The sequence below is a fragment of the Salvelinus sp. IW2-2015 genome, unplaced genomic scaffold, assembly GCF_002910315.2.
Source record: "Salvelinus sp. IW2-2015 unplaced genomic scaffold, ASM291031v2 Un_scaffold2641, whole genome shotgun sequence".
Classification (NCBI taxonomy): Eukaryota; Metazoa; Chordata; class Actinopteri; order Salmoniformes; family Salmonidae; genus Salvelinus; species Salvelinus sp. IW2-2015.
The window spans coordinates 24,920-39,053 of record NW_019943948.1 but is presented as its reverse complement, the minus strand read 5'-3'; the positions used below and the strand labels follow the sequence as shown (position 1 = coordinate 39,053).

The 14,134-nt window shown below is 45.1% G+C and overlaps 1 long non-coding RNA gene across 1 annotated transcript in view; it reads left to right on the top strand.

Moving 5' to 3' along the window:
• Positions 1–14,134, top strand: part of LOC139025424 (uncharacterized) — a 35,705-nt gene continuing 21,571 nt past the window's right edge. Inside the window, exon 1 of the long non-coding RNA XR_011477004.1 lies at positions 1–12. This is a non-coding gene — a long non-coding RNA (uncharacterized lncRNA). The remainder of the gene's footprint in view (positions 13–14,134) is intronic.

Genomic DNA, 14,134 nt, shown 5'->3' with positions numbered 1-14,134 from the left:
TCTGACGAAGATGTAAGTGGTTGTGCCTTGTCTGCTGTTGTGAGAGGAGTGTGTGTGTGTGTGTGCCTACATGTCTGTGTTTGATCATGCTCGTATGCTCTGATTTCATTCTCCTTTCCACAACAATGGAAGACTGTATTCCCTCTGAGGACTGTATCTCCCTCTAGGACTGTATCTCCCTCTGAAGACTGTATCTCCTCTGAGACTGTATCCCTCTGAGACTGTACTCCCCTGACGATTCCTCTGAGACTGTATCTCCCTCTGAGGACTGTATCTCCCTCTGAGGACTGATCTCCCTCTGAGACTGTATCTCCTCTAGACTGTATCTCCCTCTGAGGACTGTATCTCCCTCTGAAGGCTGCATTACTCCCTCTGAGACTATCTCCCCCTCTGAAGACTGTATCTCCCCTCTGAAGACTGTATCTCCCCTCCTGAAGACTGTATCTCCCCCTACATCTGAAGACTGTATCTCCCCCTCTGAAGACTGTATCTCCCCTCTGAAGAGACTGTACTCCCTCCTGAAAGACTGTATCCCCCCTCTGAAGACGTGTTCCCCCCTAGCAAGACTGTTGCTAAGACTATCTCCCCCTCTGAAGACTGTATCTCCCCCTTGAAGACTGTATCCCCTCTGAAGACGTATCTCCTGCGTGGTTCTCCCTGTGGTGCTGCGTTCCTCTCACGTCATGTGATTTTAATTCCTGGGTGAAATACGAAAACACAAAATGGCAGCTAGAAAAAACTAGCCACCATTATTAATTTATGATTGCTGTCAATCTTTTTTTTTTTAGACTGACAGAAAACTAGATCGGTTCGCAGCATCCAGGATTGGACATTCACAGCTGAGCTTAATGTCAAATCAAATTATAGTATACAACAGTGTAGACCTAACAGTGAATGCTTACTTACCGAGCCCTAAACAACAGTGCAGTTGGAAAAACATACAAAATAGATAAGAAATAAAAAGTAACAAGTAGTTAAAGAGCAGCAGTAAAAATAACAATATGTGGAGACTATATTACAAGGGGGGTACAGAGTCAATGTGCGGGACACCGGTTAGTCCGGGTAATGACGTAATACGTACATGTAGAGTTTATTAAATGACTATGCATAGATAATAAACAGAGTAGCAGCAGAGTTAAAGTGGGGGGGGGGGATAGCAAATATTTTGGTTAGCCATTTGATTAGATGTTCAGGAGTCTTATGGCTTGGGGGTAGAAGGTTTTAGAAGCCTCTTGGACCTAACTTGGCACTCCGTAGTGACTCTGTTGGCACTCGGTACGCTTGGACTAGACTTGGCTACTCGCCTATTGGTGTTCACCGGTCGCCATGCAGTAGCAGAGAGAACTCTATGGTGGCTGGAGTCTTTGACAATTTTTAGGGCCTTCCTCTGACACGCCTGGTATAGAGGGTCCAGGATGAACAGGAAGCTTGGCCCCAGTGATGTACTCTGGCCGTACGCACTACCATCTGTGGTGCCTTGCGGTAGGAGGCCGCAGTAATGGAACAGCTTGCTACAGTCAGAATGTGTTGCAGTAATGAACAGCTGGGCTACAGTCAGAATTGCTGTACGCAGTAATGGAACAGCTTGCTACAGTCAGAATGTGTAGCTGCAGTATGGAACAGCTTGCTACAGTCAGAATGGTGTTGCTATGTAATGGAACAGCTTGCTACAGTCAGAATGTGTTGTTAGTAATGGAACAGCTTGCTACAGTCAGAATGTGTAGCAGTAATGGAACAGCTTGCTACAGTCAGAATGTGTTGCAAGTAATGGAACAGCTTGCTACAGTCAGATGTGTTGCACAGTAATGGAAACGCTGGCTACAGGTCAGAATGTGTAGCAGTAATGGAACAGCTTGATACAGTCAGAATGTGGTTGCAGTCATGGAACAGCTTGCTACAGTCAGAATGTGTTGCAGTCATGAGACAAGCTTGACAGTCAGAATGTGTGCAGTTAATGGAACAGCTTGCTACAGTCAGAATGTTTGTAGTAATGGAACAGCTGTGCTTACAGTCAGAAATGGTTGTAGTAATGGAACAGCTTGCTACCAGTCAGAATGTTGTAAGTCATGGAACGCTTGCTACACGTCAGAATGTTGTAGTAACATGGAACAGCTTGCTACAGATCAGAATGTGTGTGCAGTAATGGAACAGCTTGCTACAGTCAGAATTAGATGAAGCTTGACAGCATTTGCGTAATGGAACAGCTTGCTACAGTCGAATGTGTTGCGTATGGAACAGCTTTGCTACAGTCAGAATGTGTTGCAGTAATGGAACAGCTTGCTCAGTCGGATGTGTTGCAGTCATGGAAACAAGCTTGCCTACAGTCAGAATGTGTAGCAGTAATGGAACAGCTTGCTACAGTCAGAATGGTGTAAGGAGACAGCTTGCCAGTCGATGGTCAGTAATGAGAACAGCTTTGCTACAGTCAGAGTGTGTAGTAATGGAACAGGCTGCTACAGTCAAGTGTGTGTTACGAGTATGGAACAGGCTTGCTACAGTCAGAGGTGTGGTAAGTATGGAAGCTCAGCTGGCTCAGTCAGAATGTGTTGCCAGTAATGGAACAGCTTGCTACAGTCAGAATGTGTTTGGTAGTAGGAACAGCTTGCTACAGTCAGAATGTGTTGCAGTAATGGAACAGCTTGCTAACAGTCAGAATGTGTAGCAGTTATGGAACAGCTTGCTACAGTCAGAATTGTCTTGCAGTAATGGAACAGCTTGCTACAGTTCAGAATGTGTTTGTAGTAATGGAACAGCTTGCTTACAAGTCAGGAATTTGTTGTAGTCATGGAACAGCTTGCTACAGTCAGATGTGTTGCAGTCAATGGAACAGCTGCTACAGTCAGAATGTGTTGCAGTAATGGAAACAGCTGCACAGTCGAATGTGTTGTAGTCATGCAACAGCTTGCTACAGTCAGAATGTGTTGCAGGTATGGAACAGCTTCTACAGTCAGAATGTGTTGCCAGTAATAGGAAGCAGCTTGTACAGTCAGAATGTGTTGCAGTCATGGAACAGCTCTTGCTACAGTCAGAATGTGTTGTCAGTCATGGAACAGCTTGCTACAGTCAGAATGTGTTATGCGTATGAACATTGCTTACAGTAGAATGCTGTGAGTAATGGAACAGCTTGCTACAGTCAGAATGTGTTGTGCAGTACATGGAACAGCTTGCTACAGTCAGAATGTGTTGTAGTAATTGGAACAGCTTGCTACAGTCAGAATGTGTTCAGTATGGAACAGCTTGCTACAGTCGAATGTGTTGAGTCACTGGACAGCTTGCTACAGTCAGAATGTGTTGCTAGTCAATGGAACAGCTTGCTACAGTCAGAATGTGTGCTAGTAATGGAACAGCTTGCTACAGTCAGACATGTGTCTGTCAGTAATGAACAGCATGCTACAGATCAGTAATGTGGTTGGTAGTAATGGACAGCTTGCTACAGTCCAGAATGTGTTTGTAGATAATGGAACAGCTTGCTACAGGTCAGAATGTTGTTGCAGGTAATGGAACAGCTTGCTTACAGTCAGGAATGTGTTGGAAGTAATGGAACAGCTGGCTTACAGTCAGAATGTGTCTGTAGTAATGGAACAGCTGGCTACAGTCAGAATGTGTTGTAGTAATGGAACAGCTGCTACAGTCCAGAATGTGTTGTAGTGAATGGACAGCTGCGCTACAGTCAGAATGTGTTGTCAGTAATGGAACAGCTCGCTACAGTCAGAATGTGTTGTAGTAATGGAATGGTAAAACAGCTGGCTACAGTCAGTTGGAGGAAATATCATGTGACAGGTCAAAGGGGTGTCCGTCCAGTGCTTTTACATCATCTAGGGTGATGTAAGGACAGCTGCAACACGTACACACTAGTGATATGACCTCCTGCGGTGTCTACACACTATCCCAGTCATCTTTCGCAGGGCGGTGTAATTACCAGTACTGAGAAGTCCTACACACCACACTACACTGGTTTCAGCTCAGACAAGGTATTATTTCATTTCGGCAGAGGCCGTCCAAAAACGCAAACCAGGCTCAAACAAAACAAGAATAGTCAGTTATAGCGTATTTTTTTTGGTTTATACTAGCCAGTGGTTTCTCAGTAAAAGTCCTCTGTGTCTTTTGTGCTGGTTTTGTTTTAGGGGGCAGCTTTCATTGTTCTCTATTAAAATCTAAGGGGTAGTTTGTTTCTTTTGGTCTATTTGTTACTATGTTGTAAACTCATTTGAAAATGGCGGCTTACGCACAGTTGAATTTATGGCGTGTCAAACTTGAATAGAAATTTTAAAAGTGGGCTGGCACGTTTTAAAAGCTTTTCTTGACATACCGAATGGTTTCATACAACCGCTCTCAACCTCGTTTGGTTTTGGGTTGAATTCGGGCATAACAGCGACCTCTCWCAGAAGTCCTCCACCTGCTAATCCAGGGCCATGGTTGTGCTTCCGTTGTGGGTGTGATTAGAGAGGCAACCTTTTCATTTGCATGCAATTAACATATATTAACATGCATTAGCATTTCTCCCGACAGTAGAAGAACTTCTCTGGTGCGCTGCATCAAACACAGGCGTGCTTCAGCAGCTCTGCACAGAGAGAGAGACACACAGAGAGAGAGACGCGAGAGAGAGAGAAGGAGAGAGAGAGAGAGAGAGAGGGAAGAACTTCTCTGGCGCGGCTGCATCAAACACAGGCGTGCTTCAGCGGCTCTGCACAGAGAGAGAGACACCACAGAGTTCAGTGTTCGATAGAGCGCTGTTTGAACTCGGCTTATTGCTTTTAGATTGGTCTTGGTTTCTAGAAGGGATCCTTCCATATAGCCAGCAGGTAGTAAAAGGTCATTCCTGTGGCTTGAGTACCAGTAATCCTTTACAGTAACCAGCATCCTTCAACAGCCTTTGTGGTTTTTCACAAGAGTTTTCAGAAGACACATATCCTCTCTCGTGTGTCTGCTGCTGTGTGCCCCTTCTCTGACTCTCTGGTTTGACCTCATCTCTGTGCTTCTCTGTCCTCGTCTCTTTCTCTGTCCCGACTCTGTGTCTCTTCTCTGTACTTTCCTGTCCGTGTTCTCTTCTGTGCTGTCTCTGTCTCTCTTCTGTACCCACTCTTCTTGTTCATGGTTCTTACTTCTTGGTTGCGTTCCCCTCTGTCTCTCTCTCTGTCCCTCTCCTCTCTCTGTCCCTCTCTCTCATCTGTCCCTCTCATCCTCTGTCCCTCTCTCTCTGTCCGTCTCTCTTCTCAGTCCCTCTCTCTCTCGTGATCCTCTCTCTCTGTCTGTTCTCTCTCTCTCTCTGTTTCTGTCCCTCCTCTGTGTCTCTGTCCCTCTCTGTGTCTCTGTCCCTCTCTTGTTCTCTGTCCCCTCTCTCTCTCTCTCGTCCCTCTCTCTCTCTCTCTGTCCTCTCTCTCTCCCGGGTCCCTCTCTCTCTCTCTCTGTCCCTCTCTCTCTCTCTCTCTGTTCCCTCTCTCTCTCTCTCTCTCCGTGTCCTCTCATCTCTCTCCTGTCCCCTCTCTCTCTCTCCTGTCCTCTCTTCTCTCTCTCTGTCCAGTCTCTCTCTCTCTCTGTCCCTCTCTCTCTCTCTCTCTGTCCCTCTCTTCTCTCTTCTCTGTCCCTCTCTCTCTCTCTCTTGTCCCTCTCTCTCTTTCTCTCTTCTCTCTGTCCCTTCTCTCTCTCTCTCTCTCTGTCCCTCTTCTCTCTCTCTCTCCTGTTCCCTCTCTCTTCTCTCTCTCTGTCCCTCTCTCTCTCTCTCTCTCTGTCCCTCTCTTCTCTCCTTCTCTTCTCTTGTCCCTCTCTCTCTCTCTCTCTCTCTGTCCCATCTCTCTCTCTCTCTCTCTCTGTTCCTCTCTCTCTCTCTCGCTCTCTGTCCCGGCTGTCTCTCTCTCTCTCTGTCCTCTTCTCTCTCTCCTCTTTCTCTCTTCGCTGTTCTCTCTTTCCGTCTCTCGTCTGTCCCTGTCTCTTATTTGCTCTCTTCTCTCTGTGGTGTCTCTCTCTCTCTCTCTCTCTCTCTCTCTCTGTGTCCTCTCTCATTCAATTCAAGGGGCTTTATTGGCATGGAAACATGTGTTAACATTGGCCAAAGCAAGTGAGGTAGATATTATACAAAAGTGAATAAACATACAAATTAACAGTAAACATTACACATAAGAGTTTTCAAAACAATAAAAGACATTACAAATGTATATTTATATATATACAGTGTTGTACAATGTACAAAATGGTCTGAAGCACACAAGTTAAATAAATAAGCTAAATATGGGTTGTTTATTTACAATGGTGTTTGTCTTCACTGGTTGCCTTTTCTTGTGGGCAACAGGTCACAAATCTTGCTGCTGTTGATGCACCTTGAATTTCTCCCGTTAGTATGGGAGTTATCAACATTGAGGTTGTTTTTTCAAATTCTTTGTGGATCTGGACTCTGAGGGAACTCATGTCTCTCTAATATGGGTCATACATTGGGCAGGAGGTTAGGGAAGTGCAGCTCAGTTTCCACCTCATTTTGTGGGCAGTGTCGCACATTAGCCTGTCTTCTCTTGAGGAGGCCTGTCTTGCGTACGGCGGGCCTTTCTCAATAGCAAGGCTATGCTCATGAGTCTGTACACTAGTCCAATCAAAGCTTTCCTTTAAAGTTTGGGTCAGTCCGTTGGTCAGTATCTGCCACGTGTACTCTCTGTTTAGGGCCAATAGCATTCTAGTTTAGTGTCCTCTCTCTTCTGTGTCTCTCGTCTCTCTCTCCTCCGTTTCCTCTCTCTCTGTGTCTTCTTCTCTCCTGGTGTCTCTCTCTGTTCTCGTCTTGCTTGTCTCTCTCCTGGGTCTCTCTTCGTCTGTTGTCTCTCTCTCTGTCTCTTTCTGTCTTGCGTTTTGGTTTCTCTGCTCTTCTGTGCCTCTGTTGTCTCTCTCTTTCTCTCTCTGTTCTCTCTCTCTCTCTCTGTGTGTCTCTCTCTCTCTCTTCTGTGTGTGTCGTGCTCTCTCTCTGTGGTGTGGGCTCTCTCTTGTGTGTCGCGCGTTCGCTCTCTCTGTTGTGTCTCTCTCTTCTCGTCTGTCCTCCCCCATAGGCGGGAGCTCTCTTCAGAGAGGTCTTTTGAGAACGCTTAAAAGGTTTCAAATTTGGGGGAAATGACCTCCTAGTTGTTTATGTTTTTTACATTTGTGCAGGAAAGAATAGCAGGCTCTGTGTTTCTTGTTGCTCGTGTGTGTGCGAGTGGTTGCACAGCTTATCCTCGTACAGGGAGTCCGTTCGGGGTCACCCTACTTTGTCAAATGTCCTATTATTTTTTGTTCTGTGTAACCATGATATAGTTAGCCACGGGTCAATTTACTGTCCATTATAAGAGGCCAGAATAGCACTCATTTTTGCCTTTTGTGCTTTGATTTACCAATAAGTATGTAGTTTTGTTCTTGCTGTGTTGTAATTTGTTATTATATCTGAGTTGATTGAGATGTTCTTGGTCCTGAGGCCTTCAGATGTGATAAGTAGAACAGGTTGTGAACTCAGGACCCAGCTGGATGAGGGTATGCTATTTTCTTTGACTCAGGCGCTTGGCAGTTGCAGGCTTTGGTGGTAATGATATGAGAAGGGGGTCACGTAATTTTAGAGATGTTTCCAAACTGAACTTGCTCTTTTTTGAGTTTTTATTATTAGTGAGAATATTGGCCTAATTCTGCCCATGCTGCATTTGTTATGTAGTATTTCGCTCTGGACATGTAGAGAAATCTTACAGGAACTCTGCATTGGCGGGTTTTCAATGGAGGTGTTATGCACCATTTGGTGAAATCTTGTTTTGCAAGTGGACCCACACCTCGCTGGATATAAAGTGCAAATTATTCATGACAATTCAATTGATTTAGCCCAAATTGAAAACGGTTATTTGAATTAGTTTTTTGCCTGCGTGCTTATCTCTCTCGTTCATCTCACATGAAATCATTCAAGGTGTCCAGTTTGAGGCTTATTTTTAAACCTAAGTAATTGTAGTAGTATTTTCATGGTACAATGTCGATCTTGGTTATAAATTCCCTGAGATCTGGATCTTCTCTGGAAAATCATTATTTTAGTCTTTTTGGGGTTTACTGCCAGGGCCCAGGTCTGGCAGTACTGCTCTAGCAGGTCCAGGCTCTGCTGTAGGCCATGTGCTGTGGGTGACAGCAGGCATAGGTKATCTGCAAGGAGTAGGCATTTAACCTCTGAATTGTGGAGACTAACACCAGGAGCTGARGATTTTTCTAGAATAGTGGGCATTTCGTTGATGTAAATATTGAAGAGTGCAGGGCTCAGATTGCAACCCTGGCGAAGGCCCCTGGTTAAAGAATTCTGTTCTTTTCTTGACAATTTTAATTCTGCACGTATTGCCAGTATACATTGATTTAATTATGTCATATATTTTACCCCATACACCACTTTCAATGACTTTGTAGAACAATCCTGTATGCCAAATAGAATGAAATGCTTATAGGAAGTCGATAAAGCAAGCGTATATTTTGGTGGACATGTTTATCAATCAGGGTGTGTAGGGTGTAAATAAAATCAGTCGTGCAACATTTTGGTATGAATCCAATTTGGCTTTTACTCAAGACATTGTGCTTATTAAGGAAGTTTAGAAGTCTTACATTTATAATACTACAGAAAACCTTACCCAGGTTACTGTTCACACAAATGCCTCTGTAATTGTTAGGGTCAAATTTGTCTCCGTTCTTAAAGATTGGGGTTATGAGTCCTTGATTCCAGATATCAGGGAAATAACCTACACTCAGGATCAAATAAAAGTTTTAATATAGCCAATTGAAATTTTGCACTAGTGAGTTTGAGCATCTCATTTAGGATGCCATCAGATCCGCATGCTTTTTTAAATCTGAGGGCCTGAAGTTTCTTATAGAGCTCCTGGTCAGTAATTGGGGAGTCCAATGGATTTTGATTGTTCTTTATAGCCTTTTCTAATCCATTCAACTTCTCATGAATTTGACTTTGTTTTGCGTTTGTGTCAATTTGAACGGTGTTGTAGAGTGTTTTAAAAAGGGTTGTCCATATGTCACCATTTTGTATCGCTAATTCCTCTTGTTTCGATTTGTTTTTTGTTTTTTCCAATTGTGCCAGAAGTTGTTTGTGTCTATGGACGCCTCAATAGGTGTCTGCTGCTTGCTGTTGTACTGTGCTTTTTTGGTTCTGAGTGTACGTTTATAGAGTTTTAAAGTCTCACAGTAAGGAAGGTGTAATTCACCATTATTTGGGTGTCTGTGCTTTTGGTTGGATAGTGTTCTAAGTTTTTCCCTTATAATTTTACAATCTGCATCAAACCCAGTTGTCATTCTGTGCTTTTTGTTTTTGTTTTAGGTCAAATAGATCAGTTAGTCACATTTTGTCCGTTGCCAATATATTAGTTGAGTTTACTGCTAGATTGATGCCTTCTTGACGGCTGATCAGAATGTGTACCAGAAAGTTACTAAGAGATATTTTGGTTAACAGTTTGCTTTCGTGGTATGCTCTGTGCTGTTTTGGGCCCACTGTATGAATTTCTGATTGTTCTACAGCTTTGGGCTGTGAATGTGTGGTGTTCCATTCTGTTCTTGTGAGGAACAACTTAATGTGGCTGTGAGCAGACAGTTAGTTGCTTAGACAGTGAATGAAGCTGAGACAGAAAGGCGTCAATGGTCTTAATCATATAGTCTACTGTGCTGTAGCCAAGAGGTGAGCAGTAGGTGAATTTCCCATAAGAAGTCCCCCGTAACCTACCAATTGACAACAGTACAGACCCAAGCCTTCTACAGAGCTGCAAACAGATCCCTTCTGTTTTTGTTGGAGGGTGCTGTCACTGTTATTTATTGGGGAGAGGAAGGCATGTTAGAAACCGTATATGGCCGCTAATAAAGCTGTCCCCTCGTGTGTCGTTAGATCAGGTAGTGTTCCTGTGCGCACATGTGTCCCCACAGATGAGCACATTTCCCCTGACCTGCGGAAATGGCACGTTGCTTCCCTTCAGGTGTGGGGAAGATCTCCTCTTGATATATGGGGATTCTTGAGGGGGATATAAGGAACACATATTTTTTCTGTCCAGTACAAGTTCTTTTTTCAGTTTTATAACCAAATGTGATTATTTACCCAATTTTGAGGGGATCCAATTTGATTTTGCCAGTTCGGCCGCACAAGCCACAAAGCTCGCAACACATGGGTGTACCCAGATGATCAGTCCTCCAGAGTCTCTGCCTCTATTGACAGAGCTTGTGTATTCTGTGATGGCACAGATTACCTCTCCTGTAGCCTGATGGACAGTGAGTGACAATATCTGCCTTATCACCATGTGCTCCTGCCAGAATGATGACGGTCAAACATCTTTGAAATTTTTGTTGGAACTCCAGTGCTAAACTCTTTCAGTCCAAGGTATGATTTAGGCCCTGAATGTTCCACATGGCTAACTAGATAGTACTTCATGTTGCAAAAAGAAAGAATAGCAGTCAGAAATGCAGTAACTAATAACATATGTTGGTTAAACCCTCGTCGGTGGGTTAGAGGTGGGCAATATTTCACCTCTGGATAAAAAGCGTGCCCAAAAAGGGTAAAACTACCTGCTTACTCAGCCCAGAAGCTTAGGATTATGCCATATTAATTAGTGGACTTGGATAGAAATTCACTCTTTAAAGTTTCCAAAACTGTTAACAAAAATTTTCTTATTCCTATATAATCTCAATGTTTTTAGTATAATAGAAACTGAATTATGGGCAGAGCGACAAAACCTCGAGAAAATCCATTCCAGGAAGTGGGAATTTATTTTACATGTGGCGCTTTATTTTCAATCTCATGAACTCCCGCCTAATGAGAAATCCAACTGAGTAGCAAATTCAAGCAAGTTGCGTTCCTCTTGGCTTCCACTAAGATGTCATCAGTCATTTAGACATGGTTAAGATCAGGCTTTTTATGACCTTCTTGGGTTGACAAAAACCCGATGAGGAAAACGCCCATTTTGGGTCAGCAGGACAGAGGAACTTTGCAGGACCTGGACTTCCGCCACCGTTGTTATTTTTGGTGCAGATTGTATGTGGAGGAGCTATTTAATCTCACATCAATTCACACGGTGTTTTCCCTGCCTCGTTATTTCCCATCTGACGACCGCTCGCCGCGTAGTCTGCCGCTAGGCCAGTCCTGCTGTTGGGGTCCCTGTTGAAGGTAGGGAACCATGATCCTGTGGCCTGGAGGTGTCTGGGCCATGAAGAGGCTTTCCGCCTTCTACTGCCACTGATTAGAGGTCGGGTGGTCTGGTGAGGGTAGTAGGATAGGCGTACCCGGCGGTCTACTGGTCTTAGAGCTGAACGCCCGATGGACCAGTGCAGGCGGTGCCGATTGTGACTGGTGGTTGGTGTGGGCTGGGGGTGCGACTGAGTGTGGTGCCCAGGCGTTGTGAGCACGGGACTGGGGGCTCCTTGAGTTATGTGGCCTGCAGTGACTCTAGTATAGCGTCTCGGTGGTCCTCTGTCCCCGCCCCGCAGTGCAGACATGGCGGTGTTTGGTCTACCAAGTGTCACGTCCATATTAAGACTGGAGCAAACATCCCACTGTCTGCTCCTCAGTCGGGGAGTGGTTCCTGACAGATGCTCTTGGGAGTGATTGTTGGCCCTGAGTGACATAGTCTCTGAGAACATGCCACGTCGGGAGTCATGCCACACCCTCTGATGCGGATGTCAGCGTGACTTTTCTGAATGGCTACGGAGATGAAAGTCTTGCGTCGGCAGCTGAGTATGGAGATGGTGAGAATGTACGGGATGGGGAACCACTAGAGGCCCCTCTCTGTTACTCTAGATTGACCACCCCCCGGCTGCTACTCTCTCCTGCTCCTCTTTCGCAGGTTGTTGTGTGCTGGGACAAGAGATGGGGAGTGCATCCTGTGTTTATTGGCCCATATTTTGGACCCCTTAGTGTGGTGGGGGAAGAGTTTATCTTCTTGAATGTAACTTTCCCCATTTGAGTCAATAGGATGGGGTCCACCTCAGTGGAAGTTTTACCAAGGAGAAGTGGGGTTACGGGGGTGCTGGGTACACAGGGCCTGTGTACAAGGAGGGGGTGATGTGGGAGTGTCAACTAATTTGCCATCTCCTCCTTTACCCTCCGCGCTTAGGCTCTCTCCCTCATGGTACCTTTAACCTCCTCCAGCAGCTGGTGGTACGGCTCTCTCCTCATGGTGACCCTTACCTCCTCAAGAGCTGTGGTAGGCTCCCTCCTCATGGTACCTTTACTCCTCAAGCAGCTGTGGTCAGGCCTCTCTCCTCATGGTGACCTTTACCTCCTTCAAGAGCTGTGGTAAGGCTCTCTCCTCATGGTGGACCTTACCTCCTTCAAGGCTGTGGTAAGGCTCTCTCCTCATGGTGACCTTTACCTCCTCAAGCACTGTGGTAAGGCTCTCTCCTCATGGTGACCTTTACCTCCTCAGAGCTGTGGTAAGGCTCTCTCCTCATGGTGACCTTTACCTCCTCCAGAGCTGTGGTAAGACTCTCTCCTCATGGTGACCTTTACCTCCTCCAGTGCTGTCCTGGCTCTGGTGGTTGTAGGCAGGCAGGGGGAGGATGGTCCTGCTGTTGGGGTGCCTGAGGTGAGGGGAGAGGTCGGGGTGCTGTCCTTGTCTTATTGCTTTCCGCTGTCTTCGTTAGGGTGGGGAAGTCCTGCATTAAAGAGCTGAGTGCAGCCTCACTGCCCTGGACCCATGACAGTGCCGTTCTGGTACATGTTTACCGTCAGAAACCTGTTTTCCTGGTCCTTCTCGCTGTCCTCAAAAATGTGGATTTGCCTTCCCTTGCAGATGCCTTTCTTTGTGGTATAGTTGAAATGCCTGGTTCCAGCTGTATGCCAGGCAGTAGTGTGGTCTGTGTTAAATAACAGGTTTGTAACAGTCCTGTTTTGTGAGCAGTCGGCAAACAAAGAGTCTGGGTTCTCCCTCAGAATTCTGTGTTTAAAATTGATTCATCCCTTCTCTGATTTCTGCTGGAAGGTTTTATTTTTTTTAAAGGGGGGGGGAGTCTCTCAGTCTCTGCTGCTGCTGCTCACTGCCTCAGTGGCCACGTTGCTATGGTTACCACCAGTAAACAGTTGGAGCTAGACGGTAAACTAGTTGACAGATTTGAATGTATAATCTCTCTCTGTCTCTCTGTCGCTCTGTGTGTGTGTTTTGCTTTTAGCCCTATGTTTTACAATATAATGATGTCGCTCTGGATAAGAGCATTTTCCAAATAACTATAATGTAAAATGTTGTGTAAATGATAGTGGAGTCCTCATCATACCAGGGCTAGAGCCCTGCACTGGCAGGAGTTTTAACATTACCCGTACCTGCCACGTTCAGGCCCTACTCTACCCAGGCCCGATTGCTTCTGCCTGAAACCCGAACCCCAAATCAGAAATAACTTCCTCTGTTAGTAAATCCATGAGCTGCTCRTCTGTCTGTCACTCTCTCCCTGRGCTCAGCTCGCTCTGCTCTGTGAGTAACCGTAGCAACGACTCCGCTTGGGCTGCTCTGCTCACTAAACGGGCTGCTCTGTGAGTAACCGTAGCAACGGTCACTCTAAACGGGCTGCTCTGTGAAATAATCTCTCCAGTCTTGTATTTGACAAGGCTGAAGCACTTCTGACACCATGTGATGATCTTAGTCATTTGACTGTACAATAGAGCAGCTTCTAAATATTAGTGATACCCTGCCCGTACCCTAGTTATTGATGAAGAAAACAGATGTGTAATATCGGGGCCTGTTGGGTAGCAGAGCTCTGATCAGGACTCTACAGTGCAACCATTTTACTCACATATGCGCTTAAATATTTAGCTGTGTGACCTGGAATTTTTATTTAGCTTTTAATATTTACAAATATTTCTCATTGTGCTCCTAAATGTATTTTTGTGCACCTAAATCTTTCAACTTACACGTGAAAGTAGAACCCTGTATATTGTTAGTGGAATGACACGATCAGCTAATGACTCATAAGAAACCACGAGCTAATGACTCACAAGAAACCACGAGCTAATGACTCACAAGAAACCACGAGCTAATGACTCACAAGAAACCACGAGCTAATGACTCATATGAACCATGAGCTAATGACTCATATGAACCACGAGCTAATGACTCATAAGAAACCACGAGCTAATGACTCATGAACCACGAGCTAATGACTCATATGAACCATGAGCTAATGACTCATA